This window comes from Triturus cristatus, chromosome 3_1 (genome assembly GCF_964204655.1).
Source record: "Triturus cristatus chromosome 3_1, aTriCri1.1, whole genome shotgun sequence".
NCBI classification, from domain to species: Eukaryota; Metazoa; Chordata; class Amphibia; order Caudata; family Salamandridae; genus Triturus; species Triturus cristatus.
Genome location: NC_140583.1, coordinates 915,234,747 through 915,257,872, shown reverse-complemented (window position 1 = coordinate 915,257,872; position 23,126 = coordinate 915,234,747). Strand labels below are relative to the sequence as shown.

At 45.0% G+C, this 23,126-nt stretch overlaps 1 protein-coding gene across 1 annotated transcript in view; it reads right to left on the bottom strand.

Moving 5' to 3' along the window:
* Window positions 1-23,126, bottom strand: part of PLA2R1 (phospholipase A2 receptor 1) — a 946,386-nt gene that overhangs the window by 897,379 nt on the left and 25,881 nt on the right. The window lies entirely within an intron of this gene.

Here is a 23,126-nt window from a genome sequence, read left to right as displayed (position 1 = left end):
GTCCGTACTACTGTGGCGTACGCATACGCCAGCGCCCATATTGTGATCCGGACCGTACAAGCGCGTGTACAGTCCGTACTACTGTGGCGTACGCATACGCCAGCGCCCATATTGTGATCCGGACCGTACAAGCGCGTGTACAGTCCGTACTACTGTGGCGTACGCATACGCCAGCGCCCATATTGTGATCCGGACCGTACAAGCGCGTGTACAGTCCGTACTACTGTGGCGTACGCATACGCCAGCGCCCATATTGTGATCCGGACCGCACAAGCGCGTGTACAGTCCGTACTACTGTGGCGTACGCATACGCCAGCGGCAATATTGGCCCAGGGACCCTATACACGCGCTCCGAGCGTATGTACGGTGCGTATTACAACTGTCAGTGGTGACAGGCGGCACACAGACAGGAATGGAGCGGACAGGTATTGCCAAGGGTGGACACCAATGCATTGTCTGTGCAATACCACCTGTGTGTGACACAGGTGTGTCAGGATGTGATGTGGCACTTTACCCCTGAGGTGTGGGCAAAGCACATGTACGATGAGCTGTGTACACATGTCGTGTGTGATGGTGCGCATTGTACCACACATCCCCTGCACTCCTTTGACATGTGTGCATGTCGTACACACTAGTGGAGCCATGAGTCACTTGCATGTCCCAGTCACGGACACCCGCACCTGTCCCCTGATGCCAGGTACACGGAATATTACATATGACACGTGTATGGCTGCGTTGCATGCTGCAACCATGTCATGTGTGTGGCATGTCTTTCCATGATTTTGCTGTAGGTGTGTGATTCAATGTGTCAGCAGTTGCTGCTGCCAACATGTGTCTGTGTGTCGATGGGCATGGCACACTGTTCCGCACACCAGCCCACATATGTGATTTGCCATGAGGTGTGTATGTATCCAACTACACGGAGTATCAACACAAGTACATATCCACATGCTCCCTATGTATGTTCTGTCTCGACATGTACTCCTCAAAGGCAATGTGTGTGGCCTGTCCTATTCCTATGACATGTGACCAGTGCATATCGCATCCAACTACCTGTCTGTACCATACGCATACTACTTCTGCACATGTGTGGATGTCTGTGAATCCTGTGATGCGTGTGCATGTTCACTTACACTGGCCCACAGCTAGTCTCATGCCATGTCATCGTGATCTTGCCCCCCTCCGTTAGTGGCTGTCCCTTGGTAGGAGTGTAACCTGACTGGCGTTCGTGTCCAGGAACTGTGGCACAGACCTGACTCACAACGTGGCATATGTGTATTGGCTGTGTAACATGTGCTCAGTGCATTGACGATGTTGTTGTACAGTGCTCACTCTTAGGTGTTCCTTCCATTTCACTGCAGGGCTCCGCCTCTCCCTCGACGTATGCCAGACATTGCTGCCCTGCATGAACGGGACTGTATACGCCGCTACAGATTCAGCCAACGGTTGATTGATGAGTTGACTGGCCGGCTGGAAGCACAACTCCTCCCGCGCCACAGGTATCCAAGTGCACTGACACCCAAGTTGAAGGTGATGGCAGCCCTACATTTCCTTGCCACGGGTACGTTCCAACATACCATTGCTGATGTCGGGGGCATGTCCCAGACGATGTTCAGCCGTGTTCTGCATGATTTCTTAGAGGCCATGTTGTTTCACCTGGATGAGTACATTAAATTCCCAAATCGTGAGCAGTTGACAGATGTCAAGCGTGAGTTCTATGCCCTGGGAGGGATGCCCCATGTCATTGGGTCCATAGATGGGACACATGTTGCGTTGGTACCACCACAGGCACAGGAGGTGGTGTATAGGAATCGCAAACATTATCACTCCATTAATGCCCTTGTGGTGTGTCTGTCCAACATGGTGATTTCACATGTCTGTGTTCGCTTTCCAGGATCAGCACACGATGCCTTCATCATGAGGCGTAGCAGGGTGCCAGAAATGATGCTGCAGCTGCGGAACGAGCGAGCATGTATTGTTGGTGGGTAGACTCTGGCAGTTCAGTGTTTGGCGTCATCTTCCAATCTCACTGCCTGTGCTGACACACTTCTGTCCATGATGTTTCCTTGTAGGGGACGCTGGCTATCCCAACATGCCATGGCTGATGACGCCTGTCCGCAACCCCAGCACGGCTGCCGAGCACCTCTACAACAACGCACATGGGCGGACCAGGAGAGTCATTGAGAGGACGTTTGGACTTCTGAAGAGCCGATTCCGGTGCCTCCACAAGACCGGCGGAGCACTCCCATATGCCCCGGTGAAGGTGTGCAAGATCATCATCGTCTGCTGCATGCTGCACAACATGGCAGTGGAGGAAGCTGTTCCACTCATACTGGATCAAGATGACCAGGACCATCCACCCGTGGAGGATGAAGGGCTTGGTGACGGGGCAAGTGATGTGGAGGAGGAGGAGGCTGTGGAGGACATGCGGAGTCGGCTCATACGCAACTTCTTTGCTTAGTGGTGAGTTCCAGTGTCTGAGTGTGCACGCATTGGGCCGTGTGTGGCATGTGTTGCAATGTGTGTGTCCATCTGCATGTCTGCCAAGTGAGTCAGTGGTGTGTATTGAAGTGTCACTCAAGTGATGGCGCAATGGAAGGATGTTGTCTGAGGGTCATCATTGTCACCTGTCATGTTAACAACATGATACGTGTTAAGTACATGCTTGCGGATGTGCTCCTTTGTGCTGAATCCTTGTGTGTCTCTCTTCCACAGGTCCATGTGCATGCTGTCTGCTGGTGGCATTGTTGTGCTCCTGCTACTCCTCATGAACACAGCGACATGTGCTGATTCAGCGTCACATGCACGGGCAAGTGTTGAAATCTCCTCAGGGTAAGGGATGCCTCACGTCGTTTTGGGTGTGTGAATTGTTTGTAGTCTGTGTGCACTTCTCCGGTTCATGTGTGTTCCATTTGCATACATGGTGATCCTACATGGGGAACATGACATGGGGCAGGCTTCACCTGGAGCCATGCTCAGACTTGGTGACTGTCATGTGGCAGGGGATTGGGGATTGTGATGAGGCCATCATTGTGTGTAACACTGGCCTCGGAAACATACAGGTTGCACCGGGTTGACATGGTGTGTGATTGCCCCATCAGGGCCTCAATGGTGTATAGCGGCCTCTCCGTGGCAGCAGGGGGTGTTTAGCTGTTATCCGTCACTTGTGTGCCAGGTCAATGGGATGCCAGCATCTGTGTTGCAATGGGGGGTGCCAGTGTTGCTCCCACATGTACATCCACATGACCTGTGTATGTGTTGACAGAGTATCATTGTCATTCCAACACACATGACTAATAAATTTGTCCCTCTGTCTCCAAGGTGCCTCTTCCCTGTCAATGGTGCCCTGTTGCCACTGTGCGTGCCGCAGGTCTGGCATAGTTTTCATAGGTGGTGCATATGTGTCTATGTGTAGAGTGACAAGATGCTAGGGGTTTGTCAGGGAGTGGGAACTGTATTATGCACAAGATGCACAGTTCCATCCACCTCAAGGCAAGAGAGACCATCCCCCAGGGAAACTACAACATCTGTGTAGAATCCTACCCTGCAGTCTACGGACATGTGCCTCACGACTCCCATGGTACTTGTCCATATCCGGAGTGCATCTGCACAGCTCTGCTACTGCGTCGGGCAACCAGGCCACATCAACGTCCTAACGGGATGGGGGGAATGTTTCACAGCCAGCTGCAGGATGACCTTCTAGATCCACGCCCACACTCATGATGCAGCCCACAACCCCAACACAACCATGTGGCACAGTGATCCTAAACTGCATTCTGGCATCTCCATGCATCCAACCTTGGCCTAGCCACCATTCTCAACATCCGCCTGACGCAAGCATGCTGCACATTGTAGGGACACATGTCTAGACATACCTGGGAGCGGCAAGCCAGGTCACTCCACATGATCCCTGACCTCTGCGCATGACTGTTGCTCCCCTGAATGTGTCTGTTGCCACAGTTGTGCGGGAACCACTCAGCTGGTTGGGCCCAGCACAGGTGAGTTTGGTACTCCATGTCTGTATCAGATGAGACATTGGGACCCATGTGTGTCCTGGGCAAGACTGCGACCCCACGGTTTGGATGGTTGGAGTTAATTCTGAGATCAGGCATGCTTTGACTGTACGACACACACATGTATTGTAATAATGTAGAATCACGGCATCATCTTGTAAGTGTGATTCATTTATTTGTGGTGGGGTACGGGTTTGTGGGGATGACAAGAGGTGCACAGCGGGAGTGTAGAATCCAGAGTTCACTGGGGGAGTTGGTATCCTTGTCGTAGCAAAATGTCAGAGTCCATGCCACAGTCTTCGTCAACATAGGTCAGACAGTGACCAGCAAGTCCATGTGGCAGAGAATGTCATGTGCTGCTATTGGGCCAGAGGGCCAGGTGCCAGGCCAGGTGACCTGGGAGATGGTGATGTTCTGCTGACTCTCACAGTCTTTTTCGTGGACGACCCACCTTCCTGCGGGGACCCTCGGAAGCAGTCCGTGACGATGTCTGTGACGCTCCGTCGGATGAATCCTCCTCCTCCTGATCCCTCCCTGTGTCTGGTAATGGCCTTCGCCTGGTGCCACAGGGAGGGTTGCCCATGTTGTCGGCAATCCGACGGAGTACACCGGTCATTTGGGTTTGCACCGCCACGAGCTCAGCCTGTCTATCCTCCATCCTTCCTTGGTGTTGCAGTTGACAGGCATGTTGCTGGGACTGCAGGGTCTTCATCTCCTGGAGGGTCCCCTTGATGTCATTGAGGGTGGACGCAATCTGGTCCATGCCCCTGGTGTCACGCCGGTATGTATCCAGGATGTTGCTGACCTGGGACACTACCGGGTCCTGAGCTGCCTGGTCAGGTTCGCGCCTCCGCCGTCCTCCACTCCCGCCACCCCTGCCCACGTGCACCTGGCCTGCCGTTGTGGGTGCATCGGGTCTCCGGGACCCCTGAGGGATGGCATCTGCGTTGCCGCCTGCCTCCTCCTGGGTGCCCGGAGGACCGTGTCCCTCCTGGGCAGACTGGCTGGGTGGTCGTGTGCGGGCAGGGCTCCTGGACGTCTCCTGGGATGTGGCAGGAATGGGGGTGGTGGTTGGCACAGTTGTACCTGACGCAGGTGCTGCAGGTGGTTGGACACCAGAGGGGCCAGGTTGGTCTGGGTCATCCACGGAGTGGTGAGAGTCATCGCTGGCGGTGGGGTCATCATCCCGCGGAGCCTGGTCCTGTGTGACTTCCCCCCCAGTGTTGGGGGGTGTTCGTCGACGTTGACCTGTGTGTGAGAGAGACAATGTTAACAGTGTCACATGTGGCATCCATGTTGCATGCATTTCTGATTTGGCACTCTTCCTCTGGGTAGTTGGATCTGTCCTGCATTCCTCTCACAGTGCACTTGTGCATGGCTATGTCCCTTGGCCACAGCTGTCAGGGCTTTACGCATGTGTGAGACACAATCTTAGTTGATGCATCTATTTGGGTACACAGTCAGCAGTGTGGTGTGCGGGCGTAGCGAGCCATGCAGAGGCGCCTTACGTGTTGCACTGTACGTGGCCAAATGGTGTTTTGGCAAGGCAATTTGATGTTGCAGGTAGGGGACTGAAGCATTTGTGACAGGGTTCTTACCGACACGGTGGGTGGGTATACTGGGTGTGTGGTTAGGTCTGTGCCTGCAGCACGGATGGACTCGTGCACAGATTGACACATGGACCGGTCTTCATCTACGGAAGGGGGGGTTGAGGCACTGCCAGACCTGGTCTGCATGCACACAGTCCACCGGCTGACGAGTGGACATGGCCACACCACCCAAGGGTGATTTAGTCTCCCTGTGTCTCCCTTCCTCCCTCCCTCTGTCACCCTCCTCCCTCCCTCTGTCGGTCTCCCTCTGTCACCCTACTCCCTCCCTCTGTCTGTCTCCCTGTGTCCCCCCTCTGTCTCCTTCCCTCTCATTCCCCCTCTCCCTCCCTCTCTTTGTCACTCTCTGTCACCTCAGGCCAGCTTCCTGGGCACACACAGTTAGCCGGTCTTTGAATGGCCATTGGCTTGTTCATGTGAGTTAGTCCCTGTTCTCCAGGCACCCATTGGGCAGTGTGTCTGAGTGTAGGCTGCTGCTGTGGCGGTGTGTGCTGAGACTCTATCAGAGCGATGCATCTTCATTGTCTGCTGTTATGTGCAAATTGTGCCTTCAGACCCATGGCATCCTGCATGGCAGCCATCATTTGCAGGCAAGACAGTACTGTGTGGGTACACACAGTTTGTATGGCTGTGCCCTGGGCCATATGGGCTGAGGGCATTGTTGTGTGCTTGTGAGTTGCTCAATGTTAGTTTTGCTGCCCCCACTCCCAGCATCGACCACATCCTGTGTTGTGTTGGTGTTTTGTGTGGCCTGTGACTTGGCATGGCCCTGATTGATGCATGGGGCATGGAGGTGCCAGTGGCATGTGTGTGTTTGTGGAGTGTTGTTGTGTCCGGTGGTGGCTTGGGGGGGGTGGCATGCATGATTGATTGTGTATGGCATCCCCCCCATGTGAGGTGAGTTGTTTGTGTACTCACCAGGGTCTGGGAGTCCTGGCAGTCCGTGTAGTCCCTCCACCGCCAGCGAGGACATCACCTTCTCCTCCCAGGGATGGTATAGTACCGGTCTGGGGGGCGGCCCTCCTCCAGTGATGTTCCCCTGGTTGTGATTGTCAGTCATCTTCCTCTTGACCGTCCTCCGCAGATCGTACCACCTGGATTGGCACTCGTGCCTGGTCCTTCTGGTTGTCCCAACAGCATTCACAGAATCGACGATCCTCTGCCACATGGCGGTTTTTTCGGATATGCTGGTCTGTCTGACCAATGTCCCAAAGAGCTGTGGCTCGACTCTGAGGATTTCGTCGACAAGGATCTCCAGCTCCTCCTTTGTGAACTTTGGATTCTTGGTGGTGGACATGGCGTGGGGTGTGGTTGTGGGGGTGTGGGTGTGGATGGCTGTGGGTGTGTGGGTGTGGTAGTGGAGGTGTGTGTGTGAATGTGATGAGGGGGTGTTTGTGTAGGTGGTTGTGTGAAGGTATGCAAGTGTGAGGTTCAAGTATGGTGGTGTGGGTCGTCTGTGGGCTCTGGCAGCAGTGGGTCTGTTGCAAAGGCTCATGGTTTGTGTGTGTGGTCCATTTTTATTGGTCCATTTGTGGGTGTGGCTGTGTTTGAAATTTGTGTGGGTGTGTTATGAGGAGTGATTGAGTTTTGGGCCTCTGTTTGGCAGTTTGGCAGTTGCAGGTGAGTGTATGTGATGTTTGTGGGGTTGTTGGGCCTGTTTGGTGGTGTGGGGAAACTCTACTTGACTCTCCTTGTGTAAATATGGTTTGTCCGGGTTCAGTACGTGTTTTTTTGGCGTCAGTACGGTCCGTACATGCACTGGTGGGGGTGCGGTCCGTACATTCCCTGGTGGGGTGGTGGTTAGGTGCGTAAATACACGGCTGGGGTGGGGGTTTGGTGCGTACATACACGGCTGGTGGTTCGGTGCGTACATACACGGCTGGGGGGGGTTCGGGGGCGTACATACACGGCTGGTGGTTCGGTGCGTACATACACGGCTGGTGGTTCGGTGCGTACATACACGGCTGGGGGGGGGTTCGGGGGCGTACATACACGGGTGGGTGTTTGGTGCGTACATACACGGCTGGTGGTTCGGTGCGTACATACACGGCTGGGGTGGGGGTTTGGTGCGTACATACACGGCTGGTGGTTCGGTGCGTACATACACGGCTGGGGGGGGTTCGGGGGCGTACATACACGGGTGGGTGTTTGGTGCGTACATACACGGCTGGTGGTTCGGTGCGTACATACACGGCTGGGGTGGGGGTTTGGTGCGTACATACACGGCTGGTGGTTCGGTGCGTACATACACGGCTGGGGGGGGGTTCGGGGGCGTACATACACGGCTGGTGGTTCGGTGCGTACATACACGGCTGGGGGGGGGATTCGGGGGCGTACATACACGGGTGGGTGTTTGGTGCGTACATACACGGCTGGTGGTTCGGTGCGTACATACACGGCTGGGGTGGGGGTTTGGTGCGTACATACACGGCTGGTGGTTCGGTGCGTACATACACGGCTGGGGGGGGGTTCGGGGGCGTACATACACGGCTGGTGGTTCGGTGCGTACATACACGGCTGGGGGGGGTTCGGGGGCGTACATACACGGGTGGGTGTTTGGTGCGTACATACACGGCTGGTGGTTCGGTGCGTACATACACGGCTGGGGGGGGGATTCGGGGGCGTACATACACGGGTGGGTGTTTGGTGCGTACATACACGGCTGGTGGTTCGGTGCGTACATACACGGCTGGGGTGGGGGTTTGGTGCGTACATACACGGCTGGTGGTTCGGTGCGTACATACACGGCTGGGGGGGGGTTCGGGGGCGTACATACACGGCTGGTGGTTCGGTGCGTACATACACGGCTGGGGGGGGGTTCGGGGGCGTACATACACGGGTGGGTGTTTGGTGCGTACATACACGGCTGGTGGTTCGGTGCGTACATACACGGCTGGGGGGGGGTTCGGGGGCGTACATACACGGCTGGTGGTTCGGTGCGTACATACACGGCTGGGGGGGGTTCGGGGGCGTACATACACGGGTGGGTGTTTGGTGCGTACATACACGGCTGGTGGTTCGGTGCGTACATACACGGCTGGGGGGGGGTTCGGGGGCGTACATACACGGGTGGGTGTTTGGTGCGTACATACACGGCTGGTGGTTCGGTGCGTACATACACGGCTGGGGGGGGTTCGGGGGCGTACATACACGGGTGGGTGTTTGGTGCGTACATACACGGCTGGTGGTTCGGTCCGTACATACACGGCTGGGGGGGGTTCGGGGGCGTACATACACGGCTGGTGGTTCGGTGCGTACATACACGGCTGGGGGGGGGTTCGGGGGCGTACATACACGGGTGGGTGTTTGGTGCGTACATACACGGCTGGTGGTTCGGTGCGTACATACACGGCTGGGGGGGGGTTCGGGGGCGTACATACACGGCTGGTGGTTCGGTGCGTACATACACGGCTGGGGGGGGTTCGGGGGCGTACATACACGGGTGGGTGTTTGGTGCGTACATACACGGCTGGTGGTTCGGTGCGTACATACACGGCTGGGGGGGGGATTCGGGGGCGTACATACACGGGTGGGTGTTTGGTGCGTACATACACGGCTGGTGGTTCGGTGCGTACATACACGGCTGGGGTGGGGGTTTGGTGCGTACATACACGGCTGGTGGTTCGGTGCGTACATACACGGCTGGGGGGGGGTTCGGGGGCGTACATACACGGCTGGTGGTTCGGTGCGTACATACACGGCTGGGGGGGGGTTCGGGGGCGTACATACACGGGTGGGTGTTTGGTGCGTACATACACGGCTGGTGGTTCGGTGCGTACATACACGGCTGGGGGGGGTTCGGGGGCGTACATACACGGGTGGGTGTTTGGTGCGTACATACACGGCTGGTGGTTCGGTCCGTACATACACGGCTGGGGGGGGTTCGGGGGCGTACATACACGGCTGGTGGTTCGGTGCGTACATACACGGCTGGGGGGGGGTTCGGGGGCGTACATACACGGGTGGGTGTTTGGTGCGTACATACACGGCTGGTGGTTCGGTGCGTACATACACGGCTGGGGTGGGTGTTAGGTGCGTACATACACGGCTGGTGGTTCGGTGCGTACATACACGGCTGGGGGGGGTTCGGGGGCGTACATACACGGCTGGTGGTTCGGTGCGTACATACACGGCTGGGGGGGGTTCGGGGGCGTACATACACGGGTGGGTGTTTGGTGCGTACATACACGGGTGGGGGTTCGGGGCGTACATACGCGGGCGGGGGGTGGTGGGGTGTTCGGCGCGTATGCGGGCACATGTCTCCATGGTTGCTATGGGAGTTCGGTTCGGACGGTGTTTTTTGCGTACGGTTGTGAAATGGGGAGGACGGGAGGGATCGTACTTGCGCAGTCGGACTTTATTTTTCCGCACGGTGGGTTTCTCGCCCGGGGACGTGTCGGTGACTTTTCCCGACCCGAGGACGTGTGGGGAAATCTTCCCAATGCGATTCGTATGGACTTTTTTCCGTTCGAATCGTACTTGGCAGTTTGTACGCTACTTTGACGATTCGGACGGAAAAAAATCCGGATACGAGTCGGACGGGGAATTTTTTTACCGGATCGGAATTGGCACCTATGTTGAGACACCTTGAGGATGTGCATCCTAGGACACATGCACGACATACTAGAGGCAACCCTTCAGTAAGTCGAGCAAGCACATCCACAGCAGCTCAGCCGAGTCCTTCTTCGGAAGCTCAGCAGAGCCCTTCATCTGTGGGGGCAGATTCACCTTTTTCTGATCCTGTGGAAACGAACCATCGGTTTGCGAGGGTTACTATGCGGTGTTCATTTTGCCATGGTCTAATTGTTCATAGGGAGACCAGTCTTCCCCTTATTAACAACAAAATAGACCAGCACATTTGTCATACCAGCTAATGTTCCCATTCTTCCTTTCCTCTGTCCCTGCATGAACACAACGGCTCTTTTAAGAGCCAACCTTACCTCTCAACTTTTTTTTTATTTTTTGTTTAATTTTTTTTTTTTTTTTTTTTTTAAACATTAAAAATCAATTACCACATCTCAAGATCCTTGAGGAATTATTAACTAAATACTAAAAATCTGTTTGAGGAGAAGTGGAAGAAAGGGACCATCTAATTTCTGACTTACCTGACCCACCCAACAATTTAATTTTTAATTAAAATTTAATTGAAATTACTTGAAAAAATGGTTGGTTTTCTTCGAAAATTTTCTTTCACAATCTGAAAAAAAAGAAAAAAATATTAATATTTTAAAAATCATTATATCACACAGTACACGTATTTACATATTTTCCCCAAAACATTTTTTGCCTTTTTTTTGCTGTTTTCAGAATATATTGCATTTCACTATAAATCGTGAAAGCAATTGCATTCATCACTTAACAGCGGGCAAAAAAAAAATAACAATCTCAAAGATTGTTTTAAAAAAGCCCAGAATCTCTTTTTACTTAAACATAACATTATAGAAATGCATAATATTATAAAAAAATATCATCTAATAACAATAACTATTTCTTTAAAATACCGTCTGACAATTTTGTTACAAAAGCATAATCTCAAAAATAATATATCTCAAATAACTCCACAATACATCTGGTTACATTTCCTTTAGGCCAAATATTAATTTTAAAATTCTTTTTTGATTAAATTTCCAATGGTAATCCAATTAAATTCCAAAATTTAAATTGTACAGATGTTACAGATTCTCTCTAACATTTTGGTTTCCGAAAGATTAATTAATAATGAAATAAGTCCACAATACAATTGGTTACCTTTCCTTATGGCCAAATAGTAATTTTAAAAATCTTTTTTGAATAAATTTCCAATGGTAATCCAATAAAATTCAAAAATTTAAATTGTACAGATGTTACCGATTTTCTCTAAATTTTTGGTTTCCGAAAGATTCATTAGGAATTAAATAAGTCCACATTGCAATTGGTTACCTTTCCATTAGGCCAAATGGTAATTTTAAAAATCTTTTTTGATGAAAATTCCAATGGTAATCAAATAAAATGGTAAAATTGTTTTGTACAGATCTTGCCAAGTCTCTCTAAAATTTAGGTTTCAGGAAGATTAGATAGGAATTTGCTAAATCAAAAGGCAAACGTTGCTTGAAAATCAATTTGGAATCATTACACAGTGACCAGCCTTTTTCACATTTAAGATAAACTGTGTAATGTCCAGAAGTAACAGTAGGTCCTTCATGGAAAATTATTGCAACTGTTACAAAAGTTTTTCCTGAAATTGATAATTGCTGTCCTATAAACTTCTTTATTAAAGTATCCAATTTTGAACCATCAGCTCTACATCGTTGCATCATTAAAATTACATACTGTCCGTATTCCTTTAAAATTAACGTTGAAAACATGTCAGATTTACACTCACCGCATTCAATGCTATGATTAGCATCTTTAACTAATTTAGCAAAAGTGACTGTTTTACTGTCTGGCAATGTTAAATAAATAAACCTTTCAGAATCAACATTAGAGCCACATGTATTGTAACAGTTTTCACAACTATGTTCCCATTTATAAGAAACACCAAACATATTTTCAATTGGCACCCCTTCTTCTTCCAGTACCTGAAGAAAATACATCAAGAATTCCTGTGCGTCTTGCTGTACATTTTGAGAAAACTGTGTTCGTCCTGAACATACATCTAAAAGTTTTCTAATTTCAGTTGCACTTTCTATTTGAGTTTTATCATTACTCAGCTTTTGAAAAAGGAGACTCAACTCAGAACAGAATCTTTTTCTCTGATTTACTATTATCTGCTCTTGCAAACTTTCCAGATAAAATGCAACATTCAGCACTACATTAGCGTAGCAGTTGACACCAGAGCTATTTTCAAAATGACATCCTACAACCTCTTCTTCATTTTCCTTTTTCTTTTTGCTTGCAATTACATCACTCCTCTTTTTTTTCCTCCTCTCTACATCCTCATTACAGATATTCTCAATTCTCCTTTTACGAGAAACTGCACGTTTCTCTAACACAGGATACTGACCTAAATGAGGAGCATAGGTTCTTCTTAATCTATTATACTCCTTTACACAGTTTGTATCAGCACTAACTTTTGAATCATCAAAGTCTATCATGAATAAACCAGATAATGTTTTCACTCGTGACAAAGCTACATAAGCCATACCTTCTTTGAACACAGTTGAACCAATGTTTACAAATGCACAATCTACAGTTAATCCTTGAGACTTGTGAATAGTTACAGCATATGCTAGAGAAAATGGAAACTGTTTCCTTTGTACATATAAGTCTTTCACAAGCATGAAACGAACTGTACAACGACAAATGTCTATAACTTCTTCTATCTGATCAAATTTTATTTTTAAACATTCAATTCCATCTTTTTTCTGATAATTAATAAAACCCACAACTCTTCCCATAGCTCCATTAACTAAACCTTTTTCAACATCCAAATTTCTCCTTAAAAATACTCTACAATTCATGAAAACATATAGATTTTTTTCTAATCCAGCAGTTTTGGAAATGTTCTTCTCTAGTGAATCCAATTTATTTTTCAGTTTGCCTGTTAATGTGATAGTAATTCTTCCATCCTGAATTTTGTCCACTGCTTCCAATTTTCTGATATCTTCCTTTTCCAATTTCAAAAGCTCCTCATTGAATATTGAGCATTCACGTAGAGTTGGCATTAAGCAGATGACACTTTTCTTTTCTGCAATGTTCTTGTATATCTTCTCTGCAACTATTTCTTCCTTTGGAAATAAATTATGTAGCAACCGACTCTGTAATGCTTTCGTGCCAGCTTCAGTGAGTAGTCCAATTCTGATATCTTTCAGAATACTTCCATATTCTTCATCGTTTGCTTGCCTCATATTAGTAGTAAATTCCTTGTACTCAAAGAAGGACCAAATATTTGCATTACCAATGCTTCCCAATGACTTCTTTGTGTCTTCATGTGTCACAGTATTAAACACTGGTTGTCCTTTAACTGGAGTAAGCTGTAGAAGATCCCCAAAAACTATGACATGTTTTCCACCAAATAACACGTCATAGTCTGTCCTTAGAATTTGCTGCATTCGTAAATGCACAAAGGCAAGCATTAAGTTTGATACCATGCTCACCTCATCAATAATGAGAACTTGCATCTTCTTCAACACTCTTGAAACTTCCAAGCATGCTTCTCCAGTTAGCTTGTGGTATTGTAGTTTGTTCTCATGCTCCACTGGTAACATTAGCAAACGATGTAAGGTGATTCCTTTTATGTTATATGCTGCTAACCCAGTTGGAGCAGTAACCACACAAGACAAAGTTGAGTCCGTTTTTTGCTGTAGGTAGCTTCTGATGACTTTTATTAAGAAACTTTTTCCCGTTCCAGCTTGTCCGCTTACATACATCCTGATTGGATGAAATGATGTGCATGAGCACTCTTTTTTTTCATGTAGTAATCCGTGATCAATTTTGTTTCTGATCTCTTCATAAATTTGTTGCTGCTCTTCATTCAGTTGTCTTTCCAAATTTGGTAAGTCTATAAATTCTTCTTGAGCTTGATTCATAGCCGTTTCCACTTCATTCACGGCTATTGCAGCTTCATTTTCAACGATTGGTTGTCCTAGGGGATCTTGACTGAGTGTTCCTGAACTTTGGCTGTCTTGAGAACTGTCTCTAGCTACTTCAGCTGCAATTGTAGTTTCCTGTTCAATTTCTTCATTTAACATTTGCACATAATTTGTGAATGTACTGCATTGTATGGTGTCTTTGCAAGCATTAAATGAATCTTCATAGCTTTGAAATTCTCCCAGTAGTTCATCCTCTGTACGCCATGGTTTAAACAGCTGTAAAAGAGCCAAGTAGTAAAATTCCTTTTTGTCAGTAGTGTCGCAACTCAGCTTCCTGTGATTTATCAAACTTCCTTTTGTTTGCTTCACCAAACATCCTTCCTCACCAATGACTTTATATTTTCCATTGTTGATGTCTTCTGTGGCTTTCCGTGAATAAATGTAGTTCTGCAGCACTTCATAGAGACACATGTTCTCTAGATGATGACTTCTCTTGGGATAATATGTGTCCAACATGTTTGATTTCAAAATATCTGTACTTTCTGGGTCATTCTCGGCCAAATTTCTCCAACAGATTTCAGTACCCGATTTCTCATTGCTGCAAGGCCTAAACTTGCCCAAATTATTCTTCTTGATTTCGAGTAGAGACTTGCAGAAGATAACCTATCTGAACATTCGTAGGATCCAATTTCTCGATGCGATGACATCTTTAAACTGAAACTGTACAGCTTCTTACTGACAGTCTTCTCGTGAGAAATCTCTTCCCACATTTCTTTCAATTCAGTTTTTTCTGATTTAGTAATGTAAGACGTTACATATCGAGCAACAGCAATGGAATTGTCAGCTACATACTGTATATCCATGTTAGCATTCCACATGGATAAAATGACTGGGTTGTAGTCATTTATATTTTTTGATTCTTCTTTTCTTTTAAGGTTGTAGGTATTCTTTGGTGATTTTCTTGTAATAGTATGTCTCACAGATGACATAAAACTGTTTACTCTTCCATTTGAAAGAACAGGTCTAGGAAATCCAAATCGACATTTAGTGTAGTATTTATCTTTGCTCTTGTATTTCCGTCGACAGTATTTTCCACACCGATGACTTTGAAAACGTAAAACTTGCTCCTTTAACTTTTTCTCTTCTGTGCTTTTTGGTATAGCACATGTTGCATATTCTTCAATGAAAGATAACACTGCTTCATCAGTATCTGTTCCAAATTTTGGGGCATCCTTGATCCACAACAGCATATGAATATGAGGAGCACCTCTTGCCTGGTACTCTTTTCTCCAAAAGAAATCCACTACTTCTCCAAGAGGTGGATTTTTTTTATTGCAGATGAAGGACATCATAGCCTCAAATCTATGATTGAAATATCTGCAAACATTAACCGGATCCAATGAGCACAGTTCTCCTGCTGTCTTGTATTCGATGTTTTTAATGTTTGAATTTGCCTCTCGTAGAAAATCCAGTAAATCATCCCAAGCGTACTCAGCACAGCTTAGGGTAAGGAACCATGTTGGTGTTCCTAAATTCCGTAACATGCATTTTAATTCACCATGGCATCGGTACCAATATTAATTTGTCCCACGCTGACAAGCCATCAGATTGATCAGTTGTGTTTCCAAATGATCATCTGGGTGCTGCACTTTCTCCATAAAATCCTTAGCAGACACATTTTGTAAATGTACTCCACTTTTTAAAATGTGATTTACTGCATATGATAATGCAGACAAGTCGCTTTCAAATAAAAGATGGAACAAATAAGGAATACTTTGTCGAAATCTGGGATCTTCTGCATATAGTCTTGTAGTTCGATACTCAGAAGCTGGAATCTGTTCTGGACGTTCATCGTATCGTCCTCCTTTTCCTGTAGGAAACAGCTGGGGAAAACATCGAGCTTCCAAGCTCTCCTCCCATACACTCACGGGAGTTCCTTTTGCTTTCTTCATCTGAAACAGATCAATATTGTCTCCCATAACTTCTTTTAAATGAAGAGGATGTATGCTAAAATGTTCATAAATTTCTTCTTCCTTTGACTTGTCCACTTTTTCAATTTGTCCAGTTGGTGTTTCTGTGTCTTCTTGTAAATCTTCTTCTTCTTCTTCTATATAAATTGATTCATACCATTTATTATTTCTTTTCAAATACAAATTTGCTCTTTGTACTTTCCGTACATCTACCAGCTCCTGCCAAATCGTCTTATTCTTTGTCGGTACACCATTAACCAGAATAACTAATGGTTCAGTTTCCAAAGTATCTGCATCAATAGTTTCCATATTTTTTTTCAAATCCAAGGGCAAATACACCACTCTACCTTTTAAACCTCTCAGTAAATCTGAAGGAGGTAATTTACCAGTTTTGGGCTCCATACGTACTATGGTCTGGAACGAATGAACACATTGAATAAGTATAGACTCATATGTATTTAATTCAGAAAGTTCGGCAGGAATAACATCCAATTCTAAATTATTATGTACAGCTCTGGTCGGCATTCTATTTTCCTCTAACTTGTTGTAACAGTATTTACAAATACGCTGATCTTCACCCAATTCAAAACAATTTTCAAGAAATATATATGTGGCAAAATCCTTCCACTTATAATTATCTTCATTTTCACTTTTTCTGTAGAGATCAACATTCCTGGTTTGTTTTCTATAATGAGTTCTGCGGCAACAAATACAAGTAATATTTGGTCTTTCATTAGAGATTATTGCAAATTTTGTTATGTGATCATTAAATGTCTTACTTACAGAGGGTTCTACATTCTCTTCCACTTCTTCCTCATTTACTGTCTCCTTTTCTGCACTGTCTTGTTCAGGACCAAAGTAACAAAACTGAATTTCATCAGTAACCTTCTCTACATCTGATACCGATCCACGGAACAGAGCCCTATTCAATTCATCTAACTTTATAGCTGGACTTTTAGCAAAATACAACCGTCTCACAAACTTTCTCATTTCAGTATGATGAACAGCCAGCATCCTAAAATGATGAAATACACTTTTACACACTTTTCTAGATAGACAAGCCAGAGAATGACCCTGCAAACCAGTATTCTCTCTCACTCTGCACGGATCTAGTCCTTGAAGCACCTTAATCTTCTGTTTTACACTCTTTTTACTATATTCTCTTAGAAACTCACGAAATTTATCATTAGATTCCTGACGCACAGTGCAAATACTACTACAATTCCAAGTGTACACTGGGGCTTTAGGACGTCTCCCCATAGCCTCATCCGCCATCACTTGTACCTCATCTCTTGGAACCATTTTCTCCTTCTCCATCATACAACCATTTTTCACTTCATAAGCACGACCTCTGGTGTCAACTGCATGCAGCAAACTATTACTTTGAAAATAACTCTCTTCATTAAAAAAAGGTTCACTACTTGAACTATGCATCCATTCTCCTAAAAACACTTTACAAAAGTTTGTTCTTTTCACTACTCTTTTCCTTTTGCTTTGTGATTTCAGTACATTAACCATTTTATCTAATGTACGCATCCTATTCAAAATTAAAATGAATAGTTTCCTTTTTAATTCTAATGCCTTTGCTGCACTGGCTTGAATTTCTTTTTTTCTCTTATAAAATTTTGCCTTTTGCTTATATTTCTTCACATCCTTTATCAAATTGGACATAACTCTTCTCTGAAACATTTTTCTACGTATCTCTTTAAACGCTGTTTTTCTTTTTAATTTAATCTTTTTTGTTTCCGAAGGTATATTTGCATTAACTAAATGCTCAATTTTTTCCTGTTGTTTACTATTTAATACATTCTTTCTAGTACAGACATTTTGTAAATTTTTCCTTTTTTTGAAGATGTTCTTTAAAAAATCTTTTGTCTGCTTACCAGAAGACTTTCTCTTTTTCCCAACATGAGCATCTCCAACTATCTTAGGTCCTCCAGTTGTCTTCAAATATAGTTTTGTTTTGTGGTTTTTCCTTAGTCTGGATTTTGTAGGCATCTTAAATTTTGTTCACTGCTCTTCAGCAATACCTGAAAAAAACTGAAAAAAATTCCTTTATTTTATTTAAATATATTACTAAATTTTTTATGATCTTTTCAAATCTTAAAATACTATGTACCCCTTTTCTACAAGTGAAAATCACAATAACACCTTCACAAATTAAATATCTCAAAACAATTCCTCTTTGCACACAGAGTCATGGTTTGAAATTAGGCAGAAAACTAAATTTCTTTTCCAATTTGAAAGCACACTTACTACTCTTTTTTTTTGCAAGTGATAAGTACTTTTACAATCTGACACATTTTTAATCCACTTTTCAGATTCTTTAAAATGCACATGTCCAAACAGCTTTTTCAGACCAGCAACATGTGTAACCTGGGTGACTGACTACACTCCAGCAAGGGCAACCAGCCTTAGTGATGCTGAATGTATTCGCATTACTGACTGCAACCTCAAACCCCACTCGCTTGTGAATACTGTGCATGATTCCACAGGATAAGCAGCTGGGTGTGTGCTAAGAGTCTGCTTCTGCAGAAAAAAATAGCTCCCCCTTTCCATCTAATGCAACTGTAAAATTACCAGATCAATACGCAATAAATCTCTGTCTGAAATTCCTCTTTGCATACAGAGTCATGGTTTCATATTAGTCAGAAAACGAAATTTCTTTGCCAATTTGAAAGCACACTTACTACTCTTTTTTTTGGCAAGTGATAAGTACTTTTACAATCTGACACATTTTTAATCCACTTTTCAGATTCTTTAAAAAGCACATGTCCAAACAGCTTTTTCAGACCAGAAACATGTGTAACCTGGGTGACTGACTACACTCCAGCAAGGGCAACCAGCCTTAATGATGCTGAATGTATTTGCATTACTGACTGCAACCTCAAACCCCACTCGCTTGTGAATACTGTGCATGATTCCACAGGATAAGCAGCTGGGTGTGTGCTAAGAGTCTGCTTCTGCAGAAAAAAATAGCTCCCCCTTTCCTACTAATGCAACTGTAAAATTACCAGATCAATACGCAATAAATCTCTGTCTGTAATTCCTCTTTGCACACAGTCATGGTTTCATATTAGTCAGAAAACGAAATTTCTTTGCCAATTTGAAAGCACACTTACTACTCTTTTTTTTTGCAAGTGATAAGTACTTTTACAATCTGACACATTTTTAATCCACTTTTCAGATTCTTTAAAATGCACATGTCCAAACAGCTTTTTTAGACCAGCAACATGTGTAACCTGGGTGACTGCCTACACTCCAGCAAGGGCAACCAGCCTTAGTGATGCTGAATGTATTCGCATTACTGACTGCAACCTCAAACCCCACTCGCTTGTGAATACTGTGCATGATTCCACAGGATAAGCAGCTGGGTGTGTGCTAAGAGTCTGCTTCTGCAGAAAAAAATAGCTCCCCCTTTCCATCTAATGCAACTGTAAAATTACCAGATCAATACGCAATAAATCTCTGTCTGTAATTCCTCTTTGCACACAGAGTCATGGTTTCATATTAGTCAGAAAACGAAATTTCTTTGCCAATTTGAAAGCACACTTACTACTCTTTTTTTTTGCAAGTGATAAGTACTTTTACAATCTGACACATTTTTAATCCACTTTTCAGATTCTTTAAAATGCACATGTCCAAACAGCTTTTACAGACCAGCAACATGTGTAACCTGGGTGACTGACTACACTCCAGCAAGGGCAACCAGCCTTAGTGATGCTGAATGTATTCGCATTACTGACTGCAACCTCAAACCCCACTCGCTTGTGAATACTGTGCATGATTCCACAGGATAAGCAGCTGGGTGTGTGCTAAGAGTCTGCTTCTGCAGAAAAAAATAGCTCCCCCTTTCCATCTAATGCAAATGTAAAATTACCAGATCAATACGCTATAAATCTCTGTCTGTAATTCCTCTTTGCACACAGAGTCATGGTTTCATATTAGTCAGAAAACGAAATTTCTTTGCCAATTTGAAAGCACACTTACTACTCTTTTTTTTTGCAAGTGATAAGTACTTTTACAATCTGACACATTTTTAATCCACTTTTCAGATTCTTTAAAATGCACATGTCCAAACAGCTTTTTCAGACCAGCAACATGTGTAACCTGGGTGACTGACTACACTCCAGCAAGGGCAACCAGCCTTAGTGATGCTGAATGTATTCGCATTACTGACTGCAACCTCAAACCCCACTCGCTTGTGAATACTGTGCATGATTCCACAGGATATGCAGCTGGGTGTGTGCTAAGAGTCTGCTTCTGCAGAAAAAAATAGCTCCCCCTTTCCATCTAATGCAAATGTAAAATTACCAGAGTAATACGCAATAAATCTCTGTCTATAATTCCTCTTTGCACACAGAGTCATGGTTTCATATTACTCAGAAAACGAGATTTCTTTGCCAATTCGAAAGCACACTTACTACTCTTTTTTTTGCAAGTGATAAGTACTTTTACAATCTGACACATTTTTAATCCACTTTTCAGATTCTTAAAAAAGCACATGTCCAAACAGCTTTTTCAGACCAGAAACATGTGTAACCTGGGTGACTGACTACACTCCAGCAAGGGCAACCAGCCTTAGTGATGCTGAATGTATTCGCATTACTGACTGCAACCTCAAACCCCACTCGCTTGTGAATACTGTGCATGATTCCACAGGATAAGCAGCTGGGTGTGTGCTAAGAGTCTGCTTCTGCAGAAAAAAATAGCTCCCCCTTTCCATCTAATGCAAATGTAAAATTACCAGAGTAATACGCAATAAATCTCTGTCTATAATTCCTCTTTGCACACAGAGTCATGGTTTCATATTACTCAGAAAACGAAATTTCTTTGCCAATTGGAAAGCACACTTACTACTCTTTTTTTTTGCAAGTGATAAGTACTTTTACAATCTGACACATTTTTAATCCACTTTTCAGATTCTTAAAAAAGCACATGTCCAAACAGCTTTTTCAGACCAGAAACATGTGTAACCTGGGTGACTGACTACACTCCAGCAAAGGCAACCAGCCTTAGTGATGCTGAATGTATTTGCATTACTGACTGGAACCTCAAACCCTAAAAGTATTCCTCATTTATAACAATACACCTTATTTTATGGTGAAAACATAGTCCATATTATTTTACATGTTCCTCACATTTAAATTTCTCCCAAAACACAAAACGATAAACACAACTTCAACAAAAGGAATTCCAATTCTATTATTCATTTCTTATTTTACCATATACATCCCCTCTCAAACTCATAACTCACCTTTAAAATTAGTTAGTTGTGAAAGAAATGTGGCACTCAAACAGCAGATTATCAGAGCCAGGATCTCTGTTCTGTACACCTCTCTCCTCTCAGCAGAACCAGATAATGGCAATGTTTCCCTCTCTTTTTCCACACATATACATGTTAATTTCAAATCTCAGTGCTTCCCCCTTTTTTTCAAATGTAATCACACATTTGTATTGGTTGAAAACCAACCCTTTTCCAAAAGTACCCTTCCCCCAACTTGACTTCAGCCTAGTACCCTTCCCCCAACTTGACTTCTGCCTGCTACCATAGCAACAGCTCTTGAAACACTGCTGTGTAGAGTTAGGTCAGAAGTTCACCACACAATGTTTCATTTCCAAAGAGCAGGAGTGCTTGACTTTTCAAACCTAACAGCAAATCCATAGTACTGTTCTTTGATAACACATTTTTCTGTACCAATACAAAACATGCTTCTATGAATTTATACATATAGCCTAGTTTTTAGTGTAGAATGGTATGAAACAGCCAATCAGTTCTTCTTTTTTTAAAAAAAAATATGTATGCCTCCATTTCCAAACTGTCTTTCATTTTTTTTCCCATTCTACTGAAAGACACCTCCTGAGTGCATCCAGTTCTCCTTTTAAGATGTTCACAGTGTGGATTGTAGGGCACAGCTATGTCTTCTGGAGTGAAAAGTATGCAGAGAAAACAGGTATGGTGAGAGACCTTGCTTTGCCAAATGTAGACATTAAATGGATTGGTCAAAGAGGGTTAAAGTGGCACCAATTGATGCCATTGGTGAAATCCTTCATGCAAATCCAACACCCTGACCTCATAATAGTGCACTGTGGTGGCAATGACCTAGGCACTTTGACTGGGGTAGGTCTGGAAATGCTTATGAAGGAGACCTTTGCACAACTGTTTTCACTTTTCCCTAAAACTGCCTTTGTATATTCTAACATATGCCAAAGGCAAAAATGGAACTGGTCCAATCATTTTTGCCCGCAGATTGACAAAGCAAGAAAGCACGTCAACAAATCTGTTTCTGCTTTCCTCCGAGACTATGGTATGGGTTCCATTTACCACAACAACTTGCGTTACTACATGCAAGACATTTATAGAGGAGATGGTGTACACTTCACTGATGAAGGGAACAGAGTCTTCCTCTTGAACCTTAGACTCTGCATCGGTACTTACTTGTAGGTACCACTAAAAAATCAAATCACTTCATAAACACAACGGCTCTTTTTAGAGCCCCCTAATATCTAAACACTTAAATCTGAATTTTATTTCTTTTTTTATTTTTTATTTTCTACCGTACGCGTACGGTAAGCTCACCGTAAGCTTACCGTACGCGTACCCCGCGATTTTTTAAAAAAATTAATAAATGTTTTTTTTGTACTTTTCTGTCCTTCTTTGACCCCCTTTCAAATGTTAGGGGGTCTGTAACTCTCTTCCTTGCCCCCTTTTCAAGTTTTCACCCTTTTTTTTTCTGAGTGAAACACACGAAATGGCGGCCGCCGCTTCCTGGTTTCGACCGATTCGAATGTTTACTAAGATCTAACAGCGAATCAGAATCGCGCTCGCGCACGTCACCGTACGCGTACGGTAAGCGCACGGTAAGCGCACGGTAAGCGCACCGTAAGCTGCCACAGATATATATATTGATTTAAATGCTATTTTCTCAGGAACTACTGAACAGATTTACACCACACCTACAAAAGGCACTTCCTTGACCTGAGGACTACCTCTCTGCCAAATTTCAAGTAACTCTGTTCAGCCGT